This window comes from Schistocerca serialis, chromosome 8 (genome assembly GCF_023864345.2).
Source record: "Schistocerca serialis cubense isolate TAMUIC-IGC-003099 chromosome 8, iqSchSeri2.2, whole genome shotgun sequence".
NCBI lineage: Eukaryota > Metazoa > Arthropoda > Insecta > Orthoptera > Acrididae > Schistocerca > Schistocerca serialis.
Genome location: NC_064645.1, coordinates 108008198 through 108031737, shown reverse-complemented (window position 1 = coordinate 108031737; position 23540 = coordinate 108008198).

The following is a 23540-nucleotide window of genomic DNA, read 5'->3' as shown; positions in this document are numbered from 1 at the left end:
CGTTCACCGGCCGGGAGGATCAGGTTCTGCTGCAAAACATTCCTCAGACTTCGGCAATAGTAATGGACAAAACGCCATACCAATCTGTTGTGGTGCATAAAGCTCCAACAATGCAGTAGAGAAAAGCAGATATTTTGCTCTGGGTACAAAGGAACGTTACGTTAGATAATGTTGAAACTAGCATTTGTAAGGCGAAGTTAATGGAACTTGTAGTGTTGTAGAAGCCTAAACATCAAGCTACCAGGTCGACGAACTGGCTAATGGTAAAAGGAATAGGTAAATCAGACCAACTCCAAATCATGCCCATCTAAATCGAACAGAGTATATGGGCCTAGGTTAAAAGTAATGTGCCAAAAAACAAGCAGTTTACGCTTACTGAGGTAGAAATGTTGACAAAGGAAGCTACTGCAAATGCTAGGACAGATCTTGAGTTGTCAGCAATATGATGAGAGTAGTTGATTGTCAAGGAGACACTGATTCATGAAGGACTGTGACGAGTTCTGAGGAATACGTAACTTATCTTGTTGCCATATTAAAATCTGCTTCTTCTGTAAAAACTGAGTAGTTCGGAAACATTCATCTCATTAATATTCTAATGAAGGAGAAACTGCGACAGTCCTGGAATAGCGTTATTACGCTAACAACTGAGTGCAAGTCAGGTCAGTAATTGTTCATGAAACAGCTCATTCTCAATATAAAAGTAAACTTGTAACTCCACTTAAATTGTTAGAACACCCACAGGTGTTCTCGTTTCACCAGCTGTCGATGACAATTATTAAATTATTTCATCGAAAATCTGTAGCCGCTTGAATATTACAGTAGATAGGGAAGTTTCGCATACTGATCAGATGGCAAAACACTCTTGTCTTCACCTCCAGGGGCCCACCGCTCCTTAGCGGGTTCGTGCATGGCTACCACGGGATCCCAGCATTTGCAGCATCTTTTCCCTTCCGTGCTGCAAGTCTATCCTCTGGCTACGCTTTTTCTCCCTTCCTTCGGAACATGTCTGGGATGTTACTGGAATGTTCCACATTGTCTCACTGGCATAAGAAGTGTCAATACTGCCTTTCGTTCCCTTTTCCTTTCTTTTGTTACTTACCTCGTTCCTGCTCTTCGGCGTTTGAGGTTCCTCTTTTTCTTCTTCCTCCTTGTGCCCTCCCGAAGGCAAAGTCCACTCGCCTGACGCATAATAGGTGATCGGATGTCCCGTAACTCCCAGTGCCGGGTCGACAGGCCCAGGGAAGAGCGAAATGGTTAAAATGGCTCTGAGCACTATGGGATTTAACATCTGAGGTCATCAGTCCCCTAGACTTAGAACTATTTAAACCTACCTAACCTAAGGACATCACACACATCCATGCCCGAGGCAGGATTCGAACCTGCGACTGCAGCATCAGCACGGTTCCAGACTGAAGCGCCTAGAGCAGCTCGGCCAGGGAAGGGCGACTGATTGAGCTGCAACCTACCCAAATTGCCGATTGGTCCCTCTGTCAGGTGTTGAGGAGTTGTGCCCCCTTGTGAAGGGAGCCCTCAGTTGGAAGGAGCATGCCATCGGTGACACTGGCAATCATGGGGCATTTTCACGCAATGAGTCAATCACCTTCACAATCAACGCCTACGAAACAAACGGAATGAGGTTAACGATACAAAGACCCTTCCAGCTGCACCACGGTTCCTCGTGGTTTCACGTACTGAAGACTGTCAATCCTTCGAAATCGTAAATATGTTTATTCACAAAGTTGTTGATGCAATTGCCGGCTCTGTGAAATCCTGCTGTCATTTACAGAAGGGCACTTTGCGTTTGGAGGGTACTTCTGATTCTCAAGCACAACTACTGCTTGCCATATCACTTCTCTATGGCTATTCTGTTCGTGTCGAGGCCCATAGAACTCTGAATTCTTCCCATGGTGTTACTTAACTAGACTGCTCCACGGTCTGACAGAGTTCGAAATCCAGTCTCACCTCTCTGATAAGGGTGTCACTGCAGTCCGTCAGGTGATGAAAATGGTTGATTCCTTCTTAGTGATCAACTGAATTCCTTCTCTCACCTATGACAGAGTTGTGCTTCTTTCCAAGATCAAAGCAGCTATGAAATTCAGTGTGACCGTACGTTCCGAACCCGATGCGTTGCTACCAGTGCAATCGTTAAAACTGCACTACAGCGTCTTGTCGACACCCAACCAAATGTGTAACCTGTGGTAGGGATGCACGAGGGCGTTTGTTCACCTCCTCCTCCCGCTGTATCAACTGCAATGGCGGTCATGCGCCTCCTCTCGGTATTGTCCATTTATCTCAATGAGCAGGCTGTCCAGGAGATCCCGGTCAAGGAAAAGTACCTTACCCAGTAGCCTGCAAGTCAACGCTAGTCGAAAAAACTGCGTTCTCCCACCTGGAACTCAGTTCTGTTCTTGTAACCTCTAGCTTCATGAAGGGCATCGCCACAGACATGCGACGTCGAATTCAGCTCTGAGGTTGTGAAATCGCCCAGTGTCAAGTAGCATCGCCATCCCCCGTCCAGCTGTGCAACAAACCATCAGACTCTCGCCTCAATGGGCTAAACCACCAGGTACACAATCGGTAGGCCGGAAAGGACAGGAGTAGTACTTCCATGAAGACTCCCTATGTCTCTCCAGAGTCGGACACCATCTGACTCTTCTTCTGCTAACAGAAAGGATCGAAGTAGTCTAGCAAAGGCAAACGGTCTTATCCTTCACCGACTCGAAAATCGTATTCAATGGTGTTGCCACGTGATTCCTTATCACAGCTGACATCCGTGTCGCCAGTGTGCACTACCAACAGTTTTTTCTGCTTTAGACTCCACAGGCCGACAGTACAGGCAAGCCGATACTTTTGTGGACCTCATTCAACAGGATCCTCCTGCTTCTGTGCCCTGTAGCAGCGAGTCTTTGCAGACTGTCACTCGGCAGATGCTGAGATGTCACCCCCTTCATTCCTTCATCACTCTCTTCCAATTGAACGTTCGTGGCCTTCATCCCACAAAGGATTTAAGGCAACTTTCAGCATCGTATCGTCCCCTTGTATTCTGCCTTCAGGGAACAAAATAGCGTTCTCACGACCGCTTGCTTTCACGTTTCTTCGCAGTTCGTTCTGACCTTCCCCCTGAGGTCAGCATTCCATCTCGTGGGGGCGTCATGCTGCTCATTCTGTATGGCATTCGTACTCAACCCATCTCCCTGACTACTCATCTTCAAGCTGTTGTAGTTCGCCATTTCCTTCCTCGCCTGAGTTTTTCCGTCGCTACCTTTTACGTCCCTCCATCATTCGATGTCGCCAGGGCAGACTACCTCCCCCATTTCTGCTACTCGGTGACTTCAATGCATATAATCCACATTGGAGTTCTCGCAGAACCTGTCAGAGGTGCCCTCTTGGCCGATCACCTTAGTAAACCTCGCCTGCCTTAATACTGGAGCACCCACATTCCGTTGACTCCTCGCACTCCTATTCACGTTAGGACCTATTCTTCTGCACTGCTCAGCTTGCCCATCGTCTTCAGTGGTTAATTCTGACACCTACTCGAGCGACAATTTCCGATGTACTATCCTTTCGCTGACTCGTACCCATCAGCATGCACACCCAAATGGCAGCTTACTAGGGCTGACTGGAGGCTTTACTCATCCCTGGCGACCTTTGAAGAACAAGATCTCCCCAGTTGTGATGACCAGGTGCAATATCTCAGAAATGTTATCCTTACTGCCACAGAACGTTCCATTCCTCACACTTCCTGCTTCCCACGCTGTGTACCAGTCCCTTGGTGGACCAAGGCATGCAGTGACGCAATTCGCGTGCGGAGACGTGCTCTCCGTGTTTTTAGCAGTCATCCTACGATGGCAAACTGAATTCATTATAAACAGATAAGAACAGTGTCATCGCGTTCTTTGGGATAGCAAAAAGCTAGCTGGATGTCGTTCACTAGTTTTTTTAACAGTTCCACCCCTTTCCTCTGTGTGGGCCAACCTGACAGCTTTCTGGGACCAAGATCCATTCGCCAGTTTCCAGCCTGACAGTAGTGGACGATGTCGTGGACCCTATTGCTATCACCAACACCTCGGGCCGCCATTTTGCAGAAATTACGAGCTCTTCCCATTATCCCACTATTACCCTGCCTTCCTCCATTTGAAACGAGCGCAGGAGACTCGGGAGTTACCCTTCTCTTTTCAGAATCGTGAGTGCTACAATGATGCCTCCACTATGAGGAAGCTAGATCATGCTCAGTCAGTCCTGATCCTCTGCCCCAGGGCCAGACGGTGTCAACATTCAGATGTTGCAGCACCTTTCTCTCGGGAGCAAACACTTTCTGCTTAAGCCGATTATGGGCAGAGGGCACATTTCCCGGATGTTGTCGTGAAGCCAGCATCATACACATACCTAAGCTCGGTAAGGACAAAAGCATTGTTTCTAGCGACTGTCCCATCTCTCACCAGCTGCGTTTGCAAGGTGATGGAACATACGACACATGCTCAGCTAGTATGGTGGCTTGAGCCTCGCAATTTACTAACGACTACAAATTGTGGCTTTCGAGCGCAGCGTTCTGCAGTTGACCATCTCGTTATTTTGCCCATCCACCTTATGAAAGGTTTTCTGCGGAAGTCCCAGACTGTGGCCGTGTTTTTCGATTTGTAGAAGGCCTACAACACCTGTTGGAGAACTGGTATCCTCTGTACTCTTTACACGTGTGGCTTCCATGGCTGCGTGCCCTGTTTCCTTCAGGAATTTTTAAGACAGTTTTCAAGGAACGTGTGGATTCAGCATTGTAGGACACGTTTATCCAGGAAAACGGTGTGCCTCAGGCTTCCGTCCTGAGCGTCGTCCTCTTTGCTATCGCCATTAACACATTAGTGCTCTGTCTCCCACTGCGCATATCCGGCTCCCTTTTTGTTGACAATTTTGCTTTCTATCGCAGTTCTCCATGGACCTGTCTCACTGGGCGGCATCCCTTCTGGAGTATTGGCATATGGCTTTTGTTTTTCCCCTGACAAAACATTATGTATGAATTTCTGGTGGCGCAAACGGCTTCTCCCACCATCTCTACATCTTGGGCCTGTTGCCCCTCCGTTCATTGAAACTGTGAAATTCCTGGGGCTCATGCTAGGCAGAAAACACTATTGATCCACCTATGTGTCTTGCCTGGCAGCCTGCTGTATGTGGTCCCTCAGTGTCCTACGTGTCATCAATGGTACTTCCTGGAGTGCTGATCGAACCACCATCCTCAGTTTGCATTGGTAACTTGTCCGTTCGAAACTCGACTATGGCTGCTTTGTGTGTGTGTGTGTGTGTGTGTGTGTGTGTGTGTGTGTGTGTGTGTGTGTGTGTGTGTGTGCACGTCCATCCCTCTTGCGCCGTCTCAACACTATCCCCATCATAGCATCCGTTTGGCCACTGGCGCCTTTTACACTAGCCCGGTTGAGAGTCTGTATGCTGAAGCTACTACCATGACTTTCTCCTCAGCAGGTATGCATGGCATTTGTCTGTCGCGTGGACACCCATCTTATGCCTCCTATGATGATTCCTTTGATCGCCAGTATGGAGTGCATCCCTCGTCTGTTACTTCTTGGAGTCCGCTTTCAGCGCTTGCTCCAGCAGTTTAACGTTATACTACCTGCAACTTTCCTGGTGGGTGTGAACCCTTTACCACTTTGGCTTCGTGAAGTGGCCAGTGTTAATCTTGGCCTTCATTCGCTTCCTAAGAACACTACGTCAGCCCCGCTCTATCGCCTTCAGTTCCACGACCTTCACATGGAACTTCGCGATAGTACCTTTGTGTACACTGATGGCTCTAGGACTGACTGGTGTTGGGTGCGCCTCTGTCATTAGCGCCCACGCCTTTGGATATGTTTCCACCACACTGCCCAGTATTTACAGCCTAACTCTTCGCCCTGTATCAGGCTAGAGGACTGTCACTTGCTTACTCTCGGTGGAGCCACTGTGGTGTTTGTTGGTTCCTGGTCATGTAGGTCTGCCAGGAAACAAGGCTGCTAACGCTGCTGCCAAGGCTGAAGTCCTTATACCTCAACCCACTAGTTGCTATATTCCCTCCAATCATCTCCGTGCTGCCGTTTGTCAGAGCGTGATGTCCCTTTGGCATCGCCATTGGCCCTCCCGCCATGGGAATAAGCTCAGGATTATTAAGGCTCTCCCAGTGGCTCGGACGACCTCCTCTCGGCCCTTCCGCCGGGAGGATGTCGCTTAAGTAGGTTGCGTATTGGGCACTGCCTTTGTAGCCATCCTCATTTCGTAACAGGCGCTCCCCCACCACTTTGTACACATTGCGCCCAAGTTTAACTGGCAGCACTTCCTGACCAAATGACCATCTTTTAATCGTTTAAGTTCCCGCTTGGGTTTGCCATCTGAGTCATCAGCTGTTTTAACAAATGATGCGCGGACTGTCGATCACGTTTTTCCTTTTACCAGACAAAGCAGTATGCCGAACGCCTTCTAATTTTTACTTGTGGACCCCGTTTCTGGATGGTGTCTTTAGTAGCCCTTTCTCCATGTCCCTGTTTTTAGCTCTTTGTTCTTATATCGATTGGGACTGACGTTTAGTCGTTTTTAACTCCTGTCTTCGTGTTCTATAGTTTTGACGTGGGCGCATATCACCCCAATTGTTTTTGCGCCCTAAAACAAAACACAGGTTCAATTGGCCTTCATATGTCTGCTGTGCAGTTCGACACGTCTATGCGGTCATGCAGGGCGTCTCAGCCACTATTCATTCTGCTGGTACTACTGTTCCTCTATCCACTGGTTTCCTCATCGTCACCAGTATCGTGGTGGACCAGGGTTGTAGCATTCGCTGTCCAGGACCGCCGACAGCGCGCTGCAGCGATTTAAACGACACCCTTGACAGACCAACCTCCTCGCTTTTAAGCGTTTCCGTGCTAAGTTTCGCTACCTTATTAAGCAGAGTGAAAGAGAATGCTGGGAGCGCTATGTTTCCTCACTAGGGACGTATGCCTCTTCATTGCAGGTTTGGTCCAAGCTCTGTAGCCTTTTGGGCCGCCAGGTACAGTCAACAAGTCTTATCCTCCAAGGTCCTGAGTGCACTGATCCATTGGTCCTTGCAGAATACCTCGCGACACTTTGTGACAGCATCGGTGTCCTTTTCCTATCTCGCTACCTTTCTCCGGCAGAAATGCAGATTTGAAAAGACCCCCTTCTGTTTCAACCCCCCCCCCCCCCCCCACCAAGCTGAACTCTATGATGAGCCCTTCACTCAGGCTTCAACCTTAATTGGCTCATGGGGCTCATGGGTGCCTTCTGCTCGCAATGACGACAGTATAGTTATGCTCGTCCTTAAGCCCAGGATAAACCCAACATCTCTTGACAGCTAACACCCAATTATTCTGACGAACGTACTTTGTAAACTGCTTGAGACGATGTTTAGCTTCGGTTACTCAAACAGTAGAGTGTTTGCATGGGGTCTGGGTAGGACTATCTCCAACGGACTATTTGCTTTTGAAGTAACGATCTTACAGCCTTTTAATAGCTGCTGGCACCTTCTGACGGCCTCCTTCGACCTGCATAAGGTATAAGATATGGCTTGATGCCATCACATTATAGTTACCCTCGATGATTGGGGCTTTTGCAGGCCCCCTCTGATGTTTATCAAAGAGTTTCTATCTCACTGGCTCTTCCAGGTTCGAGTTTGCACTTTACTCAGCACCCCTCGGATTCAGGAAAATAGTATCCCCCAAGGTTCTGTGTTAAGTGTCATACTCTTCCTCATAGCCATCAACAGGCTTGTAACCTCTGTTGGGCCTCTTGTAACCCTGGCATTGTAGTCGATGGTTTTTGCAAGTGTTGCAGATCCCACTCAGTCACTGCTGAGCGCCGGCTCAAAGGCGCAATCAGACGGGCCTCTGCATGGGTCATATCCAATGGCTTCCAGTTTTCTCCATCCAAAACGCAGGTTATGGATTTTTATCATCGACCCACAGTACACCCCGATCCTGAACTTTATTTAGGCGACCAGCTCCTAGATGTTGCAGCACAGTCCCATGTCTTGGGCCTTATTTTTGACAGACTGACGTGGTTGCCCCTTATTTGCCACCTGAAGACTACATGCTTTCCCAAGTGTAATATCATCTGCCCCCCTGGCCCACAGACCTTGGGGTGTAGACTATGCTACTCTTCTCCAGACTGGATATTATGGTAGTCAGGTTTATCGCTCAGCCACTCCTTCCACTCTGCATATTCTTGACCCTGTTCACCATTGTAGGGTGTGTCTGGCTATTCGTGCCTCTCGCACTAGTCCTGTTCAAAGACGTGGGGATTCCTCCTCTACAAATAAGTCAACTCCTGGTTTCTTACGGAATCGCCATTCGCCAATTGCCTGAACAATCCATGTACCCTGTCCTCTTTGCAAACGAGGGATGTCGCCCTCCTGATAACCACCCACGGGTGGGATTGCCAGTTGTAATGAGTGTCACTTCCCTCTGTCGGGGTCTCGAGTCACTAGAATTCGCCCCCATGTATTTCCACTCCCCCCCCCCCCCCCCTTGGATGGTGCCTAGAGAACAGGTTAGATCTATTCCAGGCTCTGTCAACCCTATAGTATTGTGACGCCTTTCATGTTCCATCTTTGCAGAGTTCCTGGGTACTGCCATCTTCTACACTGATGGTTCTAAGACTATAGGTAAGGCGGGATGCCCTTCCATGTGTCCTACTGGTTTCGAACACTATTGCTGGGATCCTGTATGTTCACGGCAGAACTGCTAGCCATTAACAGGCCCTCCGTTTTGTCACTCAGGCCTCTCTCCACATTGTTCTAATACGTACCGACTGTGTGAAGAGCCTGCAGGCTATCGCCCGATGCTACTCTCGTTACCCTTTGGTCTCTATCGATGACTTTTTCTCTGCCCTTGGCCATGCCGCCTTTCACAGTTGTCTTTCTCTGTGCGCTAAGTCATGTGGTCATCCCAGGGAATGAACTGTGGATATGCGGATCTACGTTAAATCTCTTTGCCCAAAAGTGGAATGAAGTGTAGTGCGCTGCTGCTCTCAAAAATAAACTCCGTCCAATCAAGGAGGCTACTGTGATTTGACGCTCGTCCTTCCACTCCTCTCAGATAGTCCACTGTCTTACGCCATCTGTGCCATAGTTACACCAAATATACCTACTGTTCCCTCTTGCGTAATGAACCCTCTGCACAGTGTGGTTGTGGAGCCAGACACAGTATGCCATATACTGGTGCAATGTTCTTCTTTTGGCTTTTCTTACCAAGTATAGTCTTCCAGATTCCTTAATTTTAATATGAGCAGATGATTTACGGATGGTTGAAGTGGTGCTGTTGCCTCTGTGAAACTATTTTCAGAGAAAAGGTTATGCTTTACTGCTGAAGCAGGAACAGGGTGCTTGGGGCCTGTCTCCATGTTTTCTCAGTGTGAGACCCATGATGCCCCCTCAGTTTTTCCGGTTTCAGGATTGTATACCCTTCTATGCCTTCTACTGTGCATGTTTTAACGTCCTCGCCTTATCGTATGACACTGCTGACTGGATCCGCCCACTATTAGCAGTCCCTCCATCTTTCGCGTGTAACTTGGAATCCCAGGACAGATGACCTCACCATTTGGTGCCATACCCCACCCCCTCAATCAATAAATCAGTCCCCATCAACACACACACATACACACACACACACACACACACACACACACACACACACACACACTCTTCTTTAAACTATATGATCGTATTTTGGTTAATATGCTTTCGGTGATAATTTTCATAAAGCAATAAAATGCTTCTGCCTCGATACAGGGCTTTCTTGAGAGAAAACGTGCGGTTTGAACAGTGTTTTGCAATCATATAAGGTTTTCCTTCTCCAAATGGCTGTAACAATCGACAGTAGCTTATCCTGTACAAGATGGTTCATCTCTTGTAAATATTGCAACCAACATTCATTTCCACCTAGTGCTTATTTTGTCTTGTTTTTCCTGTAAGAGGGCGTGCTGAAAATAAACGCCTGAGAATTTTTTCTACTGTTCTCAGTGTCGGCTGAGGTATTACATGTCGTGCACATCACTCGATCGACTTGACCTTTTCACTGGCGCAACTTGCAACTATCTGTCAATAAAGGGTTCCAAAATGTAGCGTGTAAAATAACGAAGTCGATGCGTGAGAAACAACTTACTGTAATAGTTTTTTACCGCAGAAAACGTGCCTCCAATTGAAACCTAAAAAACTGAATTCTGTGTATGGTGATTGTATCGCCATAAGTAACGTGCGACGTTGTGTTGTTTTCGTAATGGTACGCCCATTAATAAAAATGTAAAAAGTTAGCTTTTTATTTAAAAAGTTTTCAGCATTTCAAATCAAAAATGCGGAGGAAAGTGCCATCTCCTACTTATTCAGCCTATCCATCTAATCATTAACGTTTAGCTGTAGCTCCAAGCTTTAAAATCATCTTTTTCTTGGACTGTTTTCCTCGTACACAAGGATACGCTCAACAGAATTAGCTTATCATTAAGAAACATCTTAATTTATATTAAACGTCAGTAAGTTTCTCTTTTTCAGAAAGGGTTTTCCTGCTGGTGCCGGTCTACATGTTATGTCCTCTCCACTTAAGCCATTTTCTGTTCTTTCTCTAACGAAATAGCTAGACTAATGTCCTACGTCTAGTGTGTCATTACCTAACCTTATTCCCTAAGTACTGCCTGCTACAGGACATTTTAAGACCCTTGTTTACTCCTATCGTATCTTTTTCAAGATACTTCATTCCGTTCATCTACTCTTCCAAATCATTAGCATCTGCGTTTTCCCGTTGAAATTTTTAATTCTGAAAGTTTCCATTCCCACCACAGCTTGCTCATAATTCTTACCACGTGTTTATATCTGGTTTCTCGCACTTTCAGAGTGGAAGGAAGAGGTTGCCGCCCCTGCGGAGATCTCCGCGGCTGCACGGGCAGCCAGCTGAGCCAGATCCAGAGCCAGAGGAAGAGGAGGAGGGAGAGAACACGGAGTCCTCCAGCGACGACCGCCAGCGCGAATCTGCAGACACGCCAGCCGACGATTCGTCCGGTTCTTCAGAGACGACGTCGCAGGCTCGGGAAGTAAGTCGTGCGTCCGCATTCCTTTCTTGTGCACACCATCTGTAGGTAACAGCACAGATTAGTTAAAACACACACTACGCGCTGGTAGAACGAAATACTAGCCCCCAAGGGGGCTGACACCTCTTTAGCAAGTACGTGCTTGGCTACTATGGGGCCTTAATGGCATTAATTCCTTTCCGTACTCAATTTCCGCTTCCACTATCCGTCTCTCTCTCTCTCTCTCTCTCTCTCTCTCTCTCTCTCTCTCTCTCTCTAATGGTTTTCTTGATGCAGATCTGCTGGGTTTAACCTGCCAGCAATTTTCAAAATCATCCCCAACTGCGGATTGTGCAGGGAAGGTCATGCAATGTGGTGTATGCTCTACCTTCATTCATTTTCATCTTCGCACACTTCCCTCCAATAAGATGTTGTTGTTGTCGTGGTCTTCAGTCCTGAGACTGGTTTGATGCAGCTGTCCATGCTACTCTATCCTGTGCAAGCTTCATCTCCCAGTACCTACTGCAACCTACATCCTTCTGAATCTGCTTAGTGTATTCATCTCTTGGTCTCCCTCTACGGTTTTTACCCTCCACACTGCCCTCCAATGCTAAATTTGTGATCCCTTGATGCCTCAAAACATGTCCTACCAACCGATCCCTTCTTCTAGTCAAGTTGTGCCACAAACTTCTCTTCTCCCCAGTCCTGTTCAATACCTCCTCATTAGTTACGTGATCTACCCACCTTATCTTCAGCATTCTTCTGTAGCACCACATTGCGAAAGCTTCTATTCTCTTCTTGTCCAAACTATTTATTGTCCATGTTTCACTTCCATACGTGGCTACACTCCATACAAATACTTTCAGAAACGACTTCCTACCACTTAAATCTATACTCGATGTTAGCAAATTTCTCTTCTTGAGAAACGCTGTCCTTGCCATTGCCAGTCTACATTTTATATCCTCTCTACTTCGACCATCATCAGTTATTTTGCTCCCCAAATAGCAAAACTCCTTTACTACTTCAAGTGTCTCATTTCCTAATCTAATTCCCTCAGCATCACCCGACTTAATTTGACTACATTCCATTATCCTCGTTTTGCTTTTGTTGATCATCTTATATCTACCATTCAAGACACTGTCCATTCCGTTCAACTGCTCTTCCAAGTCCTTTGCTGTCTCTGACAGAATTACAATGTCATCGGCGAACCTCAAAGTTTTTACTTCTTCTCCATGAATTTTAATACCTACTCCAAATTTTTCTTTTGTTTCCTTTACTACTTGCTCAATATACAGATTGAATAACATCGGGGAGAGGCTACAACCTTGTCTCACTCCTTTCCCAACCACTGCTTCCCTTTCATGACCCTCGACTCTTATGACTGCCATCTGGTTTCTGTACAAATTGTAAATAGTCTTTCGCTCCCTGTATTTTACCCCTGCCACCTTCAGAATTTGAAAGAGAGTATTCCAGTTCACATTGTCAAAAGCTTTCTCTAAGTCTACAAATGCTAGAAACGTAGGCTTGCCTTTTCTTAATCTTTCTTCTAAGATAAGTCGTAAGGTCAGTATTGCCTCCCGTGTTCCACCATTTCTACAGAATCCAAACTGATCTTCCCCGAGGTCGGCTTCTACCAGTTTTTCCATTCGTCTGTAAAGAATTGGCGTTAGTATTTTGCAGCTGTGACTTATTAACCTGATAGTTCGGTAATTTTCACATCTGTCAACACCTGCTTTCTTTGGGATTGGAATTATTATATTCCTCTTGAAGTCTGAGGGTATTTCGCCTGTCTCATACATCGTGCTCACCAGATGGTAGAGTTTTGTCATGACTGGCTCTCCCGCGGCCATCAGTAGTTCTAATGGAATGTTGTCTTCTCCCGGGGCCTTGTTTCGACTCAGGTCTTTCAGTGCTCTGTCAAACTCTTCACGCAGTATCGTATCTCCCATTTCATCTTCATCTACACCCTCTTCCATTTCCATAATATTGTCCTCAAGTACATCGCCCTTGCATAAACCCTCTATATACTCCTTCCACCTTTCTGCCTTCCCTTCTTTGCTTAGAACTGGGTTTCCATCTGAGCTCTTGATATTCATACAAGTGGTTCTCTTTTCTCCAAAGGTCTCTTTAATTTTCCTGTAGGCAGTATCTATCTTACCCCTAGTGAGACAAGCTATCTAATAAGATAGTACACCCAAAAGACACAGCACAGTAGCCATCCCGTTGGGGGGGGGGGGGGGGGGAGTCGGTGAAGGGGGATGGGTGGCACCAGGTATCTGCATGGCAGTAGACCAATTACTCCACAAGTAGTGCACAGTTGGTGCTCAACATGAATGGGGCATGGGAACTTAAGATTACTGTCCAGGTAACCCTGTCTCAGGCTGGGTGGTGCCCTTGGGTAGAGCCCAGGTTCATAGTAGGTGACACCATGCTGAATGAGCAGATGTTCTCCCTCTGGTGGCCCTATGGCCCCAGCAGCCTCTACAGAAGGAAAGTTCCCGTTTAATGCAGAGAGATACAACCCTAAAATGTTCCTGTACCCGGCTACGCGGTGGGAGGGACATAGGGCTTAGGGGCAAGCAAAGCTCCGCACAACATTGGCTTGCACGAGAACTTATGAGGATTCCTTCCTGGACACAAATCTCTCATTCTTTGTAGAGAACAAAGACAGGTTTGGGGGAAGTGACAGCCTTCTCTAAAAGGGGTCAATTTTTATCACAACAGCATCCCCCACCTAGTCATAGGTGCTGTTCAGTTGTAACAATCTGGTAGATGTGCTGGTAACTGCCACTCCATATAACAGTGTAAATATTGTTCAGGGCATCGTTTTCCACCGAGATCTGCTCTTGCAATCTGGTGATAAGTTATGCACCGTCTTGGAGTAACGGTGTGTACTGTCTACTGCATCCATATGGGGCCGAACGACAATAGGGTTGTTACCAGGGCCTTCATCTCGGCCTTTGTGGACAATTCATTTCCTGCAAATGTGAACTTGATAGTCCACCGATGTGATGTGAAATTGAACGTCACCCACCCCAGTGTAGTGCTTAATGTTTGAAATTTGAGCACATGTCTTCAAATTGCAATACTGGAACCATCAGTAGAGATAGGGGACGACCACTGCATGTGGACTCTCATTGGGCCCCTCCCCCCGTTTATGCCAACTGTGGATAGCAACATTCTCACTGCTCACCATATTACACTATTTTCCAGAGAGAAGAACACTATTTCACGAAGTGTTACTAAGTTAAAAACCTATATTCCGGCAATTTAAATAACTATACGAACACTTTGTTTTAATGAAATTCAGATTTTGACGTCTGTGTTCTTTTCAATATCGTTTCTTTTCTCCACATAAATGTCGATATTCCGCGTAGTCAGTAGATAGAGGTGATTCCGGTCCCGTTCACCTCGAACTATAGACTGTCCTTTACAGGAATACTGTATGCGAAATGTGTTGCAAATAAAATAACAAAGTAATAGATTTAAACGTCATGCACGATGCGGCAGTTGCTCACGCATCAGCGTTTGACGTCATACCTCCTGAATTGTGTTACGCAATATTATTTCTTCTCTGCTGGGCTCACAGCTTGGCTGTCATAATATATCTTCTTTATACATTTACAAAATTAGCTGCAAATATATTTCTTGTTGCATTTACCTAGGTACACGACAAGCTTATTTCGACATTTGTGCAGTTTTCAAGCGTTCATGCTAACACTGCATTTACAAAGCAATTTATTCTGCGACTGTGTAACAATACTAAGATTTTTCTTACATTATACTTAGGTCTAGAAGTAATGACGTCCATAAAACATGTTGCAACGTAATCGCTTTTATTCATTTTCTTAATATAGGTCACGTATTTATCTTCTACAAAAAGTTCGTGTTACTTTTGACAGCTGTCGAATGCCATCGTTCTATTGATGCATTACTTTCACAAGTAAATTATGTCTCAGGTAGTAAATTTTTTTACCAGAGGTAATTTTGCATTATACAGATTGGCCATATTAATGTTGTTGTCTATTGGTTTTTGTTTGTCGTGATGTGTTCATCCCTTTCCTTTTTTTCTACTATGTTAATAATTACCCAGATAATTTTTGTTTGAGGTCCATTTTTCGTTTCGGATGTCATTCGGGTATCAGTGCGTGTACAAATTTCTAGTTCCTCCAAAATGTGAGTTGTTTGATCCTTTGGTAGCATATGCAGAATTTTCAAACCGTTTTCGATTGTGTTCACTCTGTGGTTTTTATTTCTTAAGTGTAAGTAGAAACTTAACTGGTTGCTTTAGCAATCTCTCATGTGTTCTATAAATGTTGTACTAAAGCTTCATCCTCTTCGTCCAATGTAAAAACTACTGCAGCAGCCACAGGAAATTCTGTATACGCCTGGATTAGAAAAGATTGGGATACCGCTTTTTCCTGACTTCAGGTTTGTTTGTATGCCTTTGGTAGTTCGAAATGGTGGTTGTATTTCCGTCTTCCTCTGTAGTATCCTGCCCACTCATCGAAAATGGGGTGCCTAGGAAACCTGTTTTCTCGCATCGCTAGGCAACAATTCAAGCAAATCGTGTTAATGAAGTTTGTTACAAAAGGAAATGGTTACCGTACTTTCTGTTAAGGGGAGCCGGAGGTGGACAAATCCAAAACATAACCATTTTTTTTTGCTACCGAAAATTAATTGGAACATTCCTCTTTAATGTAAACTTTGAATTATTGTTCTACTCGCCCTAGAAGTAGAGTTACTACTATTTTCCCCCACGCCAGCAGAGGAAATGGGCGGCCGCTGAATGCATCTAACACCCTCTCGTGACTTCCTGGCGAACTGCTTGGGATTTTCTCGGCCTGTTTCGCATACAGCGAGTGTGCAAGGGTTGGCTACATTGTTTTCTGTGACATATGAAGCGCTAAGAGCGCGGAACATTGTCTCTTTGCTGTTTACCGTTTCGAATTATTTCAGTGTTGCGCCTGTTGTTGGTAGTATTATACTTCTTGTGTAAAGCGTTGTTCTGGTTACGATGCCACGTTTTAGTAACCGTGTATATAAGAAGAGGAAGAACGTGGGGAAAAGAAAATTAACACTAATACCAAGTTGCGATACTACAATTACTGAAACAGTGCGTTCTTCTGCTAAGCAACACATGGCCGGCCATAGCCCTGTGAAATCTTCTAGCAAATACTACCTTGGGGATGGTGACTCCAAAGGTTTCAAGACTATAGAGGAACTGAAACCATATGGAAATGAATTTGTAGTTGAAAAGTTGGAATGCATTGGGCATGTGCAAAAGTGTATGGGTGCACGGCTTCAAAGGTTCAAACAAACTTTGGGTTCAAGTAAGCTCAGTGATGGAAAGACAATAGGAGGGAGAGACAGGCTTACTGATGAGGTGATTGAACGTTTACAGAGATACTATGGGTATGCTATAAGGCAAAATACTAGTTATGTTAGATACATGCGAAAAGCAGTGTGGGTATTGTTCCTTCATACTGCCTCTTCCAATGAATACCCGCAACACAGCCTGTTCCCAAAAGATTCCTGGTGCAAATATAATGCAAAAAAGGACTATGATCACAAACATGGTTTGCCAGCAGCTGTGATAAATGCAATAAAACCAATTTTTCATGACTTAGCACAGCCAGAATTGTTATACAAATGCCTACACAGAAAGACACAGAATCCTAATGAGAGCGTAAACAATTTGATTTGGAAAGTGATTCCTAAAAGGCTGTTTGTAAGCATAAAAACACTGCACTTTGGCATTTATGATGCAATAGCAACCTACAACCAAGGGAACAGTGAAGTTCTGAAGGCATTAGGATTTACAGCTGGGGTGAACACTGTACGAGCACTAAGAAATATTGACAGAGAAAGGATAAGAGGAGCAGAAAGAAGAGAAAGGCATATGAAGTATGATGGAACAACAGGCCAGAAAAGAAGACAGAAGAGGAAGCTTTCGGAGGATGAAGAAGACGACCCTGATAATCCATCCTATAGTACAGGAATGTATTGAGAAACTTTGATAGCCATTTCCCGTAAATTAGAATTTTTCGAATATAAGGAACATTTTCTCAAAATCTACTCAAGCTAGAGAGATGAAATTTTTATACAGCACTCCTAGTGGTCAAACTTACATTGTAACACAGCCATTTGGCAATATGTTCAGTAGTTTCATTTCAGTTTAATTATAAAGCAATTATTTGTAAAAAAATTTGGGTCATTAAAAAAAAAATAATTGGAAGGAAACCAGAAAAGATACTCCAAAATCCCTCTGTCATAACTGCAATACTAAACCACTATATGTAAAAAGAAATTCAAATTTTTCTATTTGGTAGTTTATTCATAAATGTTCCTCAAACTTAGTGATTTTAACATAGGCAGCATAGGCACCTCCGGCTCCCCTTAAACAGAAGTGTAGCAATCAAAGGATGACAGAAAAATAAAAAGTCTCTTTAGTATAGACGATGCTACATAGAAGCGAAATGACGAGGCTTGATGCTATTGTTCAACTCGCTCCAGTAGAACTCGCAGAACTGGGCTGCAGCCAGTTGGGTGTAGAACTTAAGTTCTCTTCAAGTAGAGGGCGCTGCCGTAGTATTTTCCTTGAGAGGGGTCGGTCCACGTGCAATTGGCTGCTGTCTTCTTCAGAGCCTTCTCTGCTCTGTCGTTCAGGACCGGCGTGCCGGCGCTTGACTTTACGCTGGAACATCTCTAACAGTGTATTTTGTGTGATATGTTGCCTATATACATTGTCGGTAGGTATATCGGTTTTATCTCTTTTCAATGTTCTTACCTTATGTATGTTGTCTGCTTTCAAGCAAGATACAATTTTGAAGGCATTTACAGTGGTATATGTGAATATTGTGAACAAAATGTGTTGTGAATACATTTACTGATAAAGAAGTAATAAATTGAAACGTCATACCGGACGTGGCAGTTGTACTGCATGAACAGCTAAAATGGTTCTCCGGCGAGACTCCGGATGTCATAGTGAAAACTCCACATTATTTCATCAGCGCAGCTGGCCGAAATCTTCAGCTGCGACGAACACACTGCTAAGGCCTGACTGGAGCCCCCTATTTATGCCAGTCTTAGGCAAGACGTCTCAAAAATGAGATCGACAGGAAGTGCAAAATGGCTAAGCAGGGATGGCTAGAGGACAAATGAAAGGATATGGAGGCTTATCTAACTAGGGGTAAGATAGATATTGCCTACAGGAAAATTAAAGAGACCTTTGGAGAAAAGAGAACCACGTGTATGAATATCAAGAGCTCAGATGGAAACCCAGTTCTAAGCAAAGAAGGGAAGGCAGAAAGGTGGAAGGAGTATATAGAGGGTTTATGCAAGGGCGATGTACTTGAGGACAATATTATGGAAATGGAAGAGGGTGTAGATGAAGATGAAATGGGAGATACGATGCTGCGTGAAGAGTTTGACAGAGCACTGAAAGACCTAAGTCGAAACAAGGCCCCGGGAGTAAACAACATTTAATTGGAACTACTGATGGCCTTGGGAGAGCCAGTCCTGACAAAACTCTACCATCTGGTGAGCAAGATGTATGAAACAGGCGAAATACCCTCAGACTTCAAGAGGAATATAATAATTCCAATCCCAAAGAAAGCAGGTGTTGACAGATGTGAAAATTACCGAAATATCAGTTTAATAAGTCACAGCTGCAAAATACTAACGCGAATTCTTTACAGATGAATGGAAAAACTGATAGAAGCCAACCTCGGGTAAGATCAGTTTCGATTCCGTAGAAATATATATTACGACTTACCTTAGAAGAAAGATTAAGGAAAGGCAAACCTACGTTTCTAGCATTTGTAGACTTAGAGAAAGCTTTAGACAATGTTGAGTGGAAGACACTCTTAAAAATTCTAAAGGTGGCAGGGGTAAAATACAGGGAGCGAAAGGCTATTTACAATTTGTACAGAAACCAGGTGGCAGTTATAAGGGTCGAGGGACATGAAAGGGGAGCAGTGGTTGGGAAGGGAGTGAGACAGGGTTGTAGCCTCTCCCCGATGATATTTCAATCTGTATATTGAGCAATCATTAAAGGAAACAAAAGAAATTCGGAGTAGGTATTAAAATCCATGGGGAAGAAATAAAAACTTTGAGGTTCGTCGATGACATTGTAATTCTATCAGAGACAGCAAAGGACTTGGAAGAGCTGTTGAACGGAATTGATAGTGTCTTGAAAGGAGGATATAAGATGAACATCAACAAAAGCAAAACGAGGATAATGGAATGTAGTCAAATTAAGTCAGGTGATGCTGGGGGTATTAGATTAGGAAATGAGGCACTTAAAGTAGTAAAGGAGGTTTGCTATTTGGGGAGTAAAAAACTGATGATGGCCGAAGTAGAGAATATATAAAATGTAGACTGGCAATGGCATGGAACAAGTTTCTGAAGAGAAACTTGTTAACATTGAGTATAGATTTAAGTGTCAGGAAGTCGTTTCTGAAAGTATGGACGATAAATAGTTTAGACAAGAAGAAAATAGAAGCTGTAGAAATGTGGTGCTACAGAAGAATCCTGAAGATTAGACGGGTAGATCACATAACTGATGAAGCGTTGAATAGAATTAGGGAGAAGAGGTGTATGTGGCACAACTTGACAAAAAGAAGGGACCGGTTAGTAGGACACGTTCTGAGGCATCAAGGGATCACAAATTTAGCATTGGAGGGCAGCGTGGAGGGCAAAAATCGTAGAGGGAGACAGAGATGAATACACTAAGCAGATTCAGAAGGATGTGGGTTGCAGTACGTACTGGGAGATGAAGAAGCTTGCATAGGATAGGGTAGCATGGAGAGCTGCATCAAACCAGTCGCAGGACTGAAAACAACAACAACAAAAACAACATAGGCAAGAAGTGCGCATGCGTGAAAGGCGCCAGATTCGATGGCCAATAGCGACATCATCACTGGATAGCTGGAAGGACAGCAACGCCACATACAGGATGAAGAACCAAAGACTTCAGCACACGCGTGGAGGCTGCCGCTGCTGCTCTGCTCTGCCATCGGCCGCCCCAGTGATCTCTAGGCTGCAAGCAAAAATGCGCGTCCGCAAAGGCGCGTGTCTATCCTCCCGTTGTCAGCAGAATATTTGTTGCTGGCGAATCGTCATCCGTCTTATGACCAATACTACTCCTCTCCGCTCGCTGAGACTTCAATATGGTCACTGCTGGATCCCAAGCTGTACTGAGCTGAAATCTCGTGTCTCTGTTTACAAGATTCGTCGAGCTACGTATTTTGCACTGCTTCCTTAACAACACTATCCCCGTACGAACTCGTCGACGCAAGAATTTTGGTGTGTTGATAATTCATAGAATGGCCTGTACTGAGACAATGCTCGGCCACTGCAGACTTCACTGGTTGCTTCAGACGAGTGTAACGTCGGTGTCCAGTACATCTCTCTTCTATAGTGAGACAAGTTTGTCCAATGTACATGCCGCAGCTACAAGGAATCTCGTAAACACCGGGTCTTCTTAGGCCAGGGCTGTCCTTAGAGGAACCCAAGAGAGCTCTGAGTTTTGCCGGCGGACGAAAGACACATTTAACTGTATGCCTCTTAAATAATCTTCCTATTTTTGAAGAGACGCCGCTGATGTATGGCAAGATGGTATGTAGACGATACTGCCATGCAGTAGCCATTACATGCACTGAGGTGGCAAGTCATGGACCATCTCCTAAAATCGTCAGACCTGCCTTTGTCTTAGTGCAGCAACTCAACGTGGTATGGGCTCAACAAGTCGAAAGTCCACTGAAGAAATATTGATCCATGTTGCCTCTACAGCTATCCATAATTGCGAAAGTGTTGACAGTGCGAGAGTTGGCGCACGACCTGACCTCGATTATGTCCCACAAGTGTTGGATGCGATTCTTGTCTTGCTAATTGGGTGACCATATCATTCGCTCCAATTCTCCAAAATGTTCTTAAAACCAATATTGAAAGCTTGTGGCCTGGTGACATGGGACATTGTCATCTATTAAAATTCCATTACTGTTCGGGAACATGAAATCCCTGAATGAATGGCTGATGGTCTCAAAGTAGCCAAACAGAGCCCCCAGGGGCTCTTTTGAGAGTTTGTGCGTGGCGCCAATGGGGTCCCAAGCTATTGCAGCTCATTCTTCATTCCCTAGCTGCTTTTCCTTCTCCCTTCCCCTTCCCTCCCTATCCCTACTCCTTCCCCGTAGCCACCTCCTTCCCCTCTCCCTCTGTTCTCCTTTGTCAACCTTGCTATTCCTCTGGTTTCCTGTATTGGTCACAATTTTGTTCCTTTTGCCTGTTCTTTCACCCTTTTGGCATTTCAGCCCCCACTTGAGGTTTGACCTTCACTTCAAAATTTCCTGTTTTTAGTGTAAGCCATATGGGGAAGAACTTTATGGTGTGGATTCCTCTTCCCTCTCCCTGCCCCATTGTAGCCCACTTCCACCCTTCTAGGTCACCAGCACGTGTAGCCCGTGTGGGGAGGGGGAGCTGTTACGTACCCATATGGCTGAGCCCCCTGGCAATACAGGGATCACAATACTGATACCTGAGCTGTTCCCTCCTTGTGTATGCCAAGGAGTGGTTGCTTGTCTTCTTGGAGCATCAGAACTCCAGGTAACGGACGCCTTGCCAGACGGCCTTTGCTGTGGCTGGGTGGCGCCCATGGGGAGAGTCTTCCCTTGCCTGGCTACACCATGGGAGGAGGGCCAGGCTCGCTGTGTTGGGCTGAAACCTTACCCCCGTTACCCTGTCTGTACTAGGATGGATGGGGACACATTCACCGCAACAAAGCCATTGTTTTTCGATGAAAATAGAGAGGACAAGTTTGGTGAAGTAGTCAATTAGTAAGATGCGGTCAAACTACCTATTGGTCAAAGCTTCTTCTGCCACGCAATTCGCAGCTCTTCGTGCCTGTGAGCGTCTTCGTAATGTCCCAGTGTCTCACTCCTCACCAATCTCTGAATATGGTCCAGGGAGTCATTTGTCATAGGGGCCTCATCCTGCAAACTGATGAGAAACTCCGGGCTAATCTGGAGCGGCGTGGCGTTCATTTTGACGTGTGCAGAAGGGTCGCAAAGACAGTCGCACCAATACTGGCGCCTTCATCCTGGCTTTCGATGGTGGGATAAACTCCCAGAGAAGGTGAAGGTTATGTGCTACAGATGTGACGTGAAGCCATACATCCCTCCACCTATGTGGTGCTTCCAGTGCTGGCGTTTTGGGCATATGTCATCCCACTGTACAGCGGACTCTTTGGTGATGACTGTGGCCACCCTGTCCATGAGGGAAGCCCTTGTTCCGCCGCCTGTGTGTGTTAATTGTGCTGACCGCCACTTCCCTCGCTCACTGGATTGCCCAGCTTAAAAGAGAGAAAAGAACATACAAAAATAAAAGTCCCTGGATCACCTGTCTCGCCAAAAGTATGAGACACTCCATCCAGTGTCACTATCTCCAACTTTTGACTGTTACTTCCCTTCCTCCTCCTCCTGCTCTCTCGTCCTTAACCCAGACCCACCCCACTTTCCCCTCCACCTCCCCTGCCGTTCACATGAACTACCTCAGGGAGTCGCCTTCTTCAGCATCTGCCAGTGATCAGGCTTCCTCCTGAGAACCATCTCCTTCGTGTCTCTCAGGCCAGAAGACTGTTACCACCTCTCTGCAATGAGGCACACCGTCTGTGGGGCCACAAGATCTCCCGCTCACTTTCGGTTCCTGATCTTGCAGACACCTGTACTCCACCTGTATCCTGCCCTCCTCCACCTCGGAGGAGGAGAAGAAGAAACATAAACCCCAAGAAAAGGCGTCCCCATTGTCCCTCCCCTGGAGGTGCCAACTTCCCTCTCACAACCTGAGTCTGACATCTTACTTATGGATATCACCCCATCCTTGTTGGTGACAACTACTGACAGTGACCCTACCTCCTCCTCGGCTCCTTCATGCCTACATTGGACTCACACCACAAGATCATCCAGTGGAACTGCAACGGCTACTATAGTCACCTACTGGAAACGCAACATCTTGTCTCCTCTTATTCTGCATTCTGTCTTGTTCTCCAAGAAACGCATTTCCATGACGACCACTCTCCCACTTTACATGGTTATCGGGCATTCTGTCGGAACCGTGCTGGCCCTGGGATATCATATGGTGGACTCTGCACTTTGGTTCGCTCCAATGTCCTTAGTGACTGGCTCCCCCTATGTACCACCTTGGAAGTGATAGCGATTAGAGTACAAACGACTCCGGCAATCACCATTTGCAATGTCTACCCCCCCCCCCTCCAGGTAGGTCACTTGCTTATGTTGCACTATCTAGCTTAATTCAGAATCTCCCACCCCCGTTTCTCCTCCTTTGAGATTTCAATGCCCACCATCCACTGTGGGGGAGTGTCACATAAACAGGTCTGGGTATCCTAATCGACCAACTTATTACAGACTTTGATTTGTCTCCTCAGTGATGGTTCTGCTACCCATTTCAGTGCCACTCATGGCACCTTGTCTGCTGTCTAT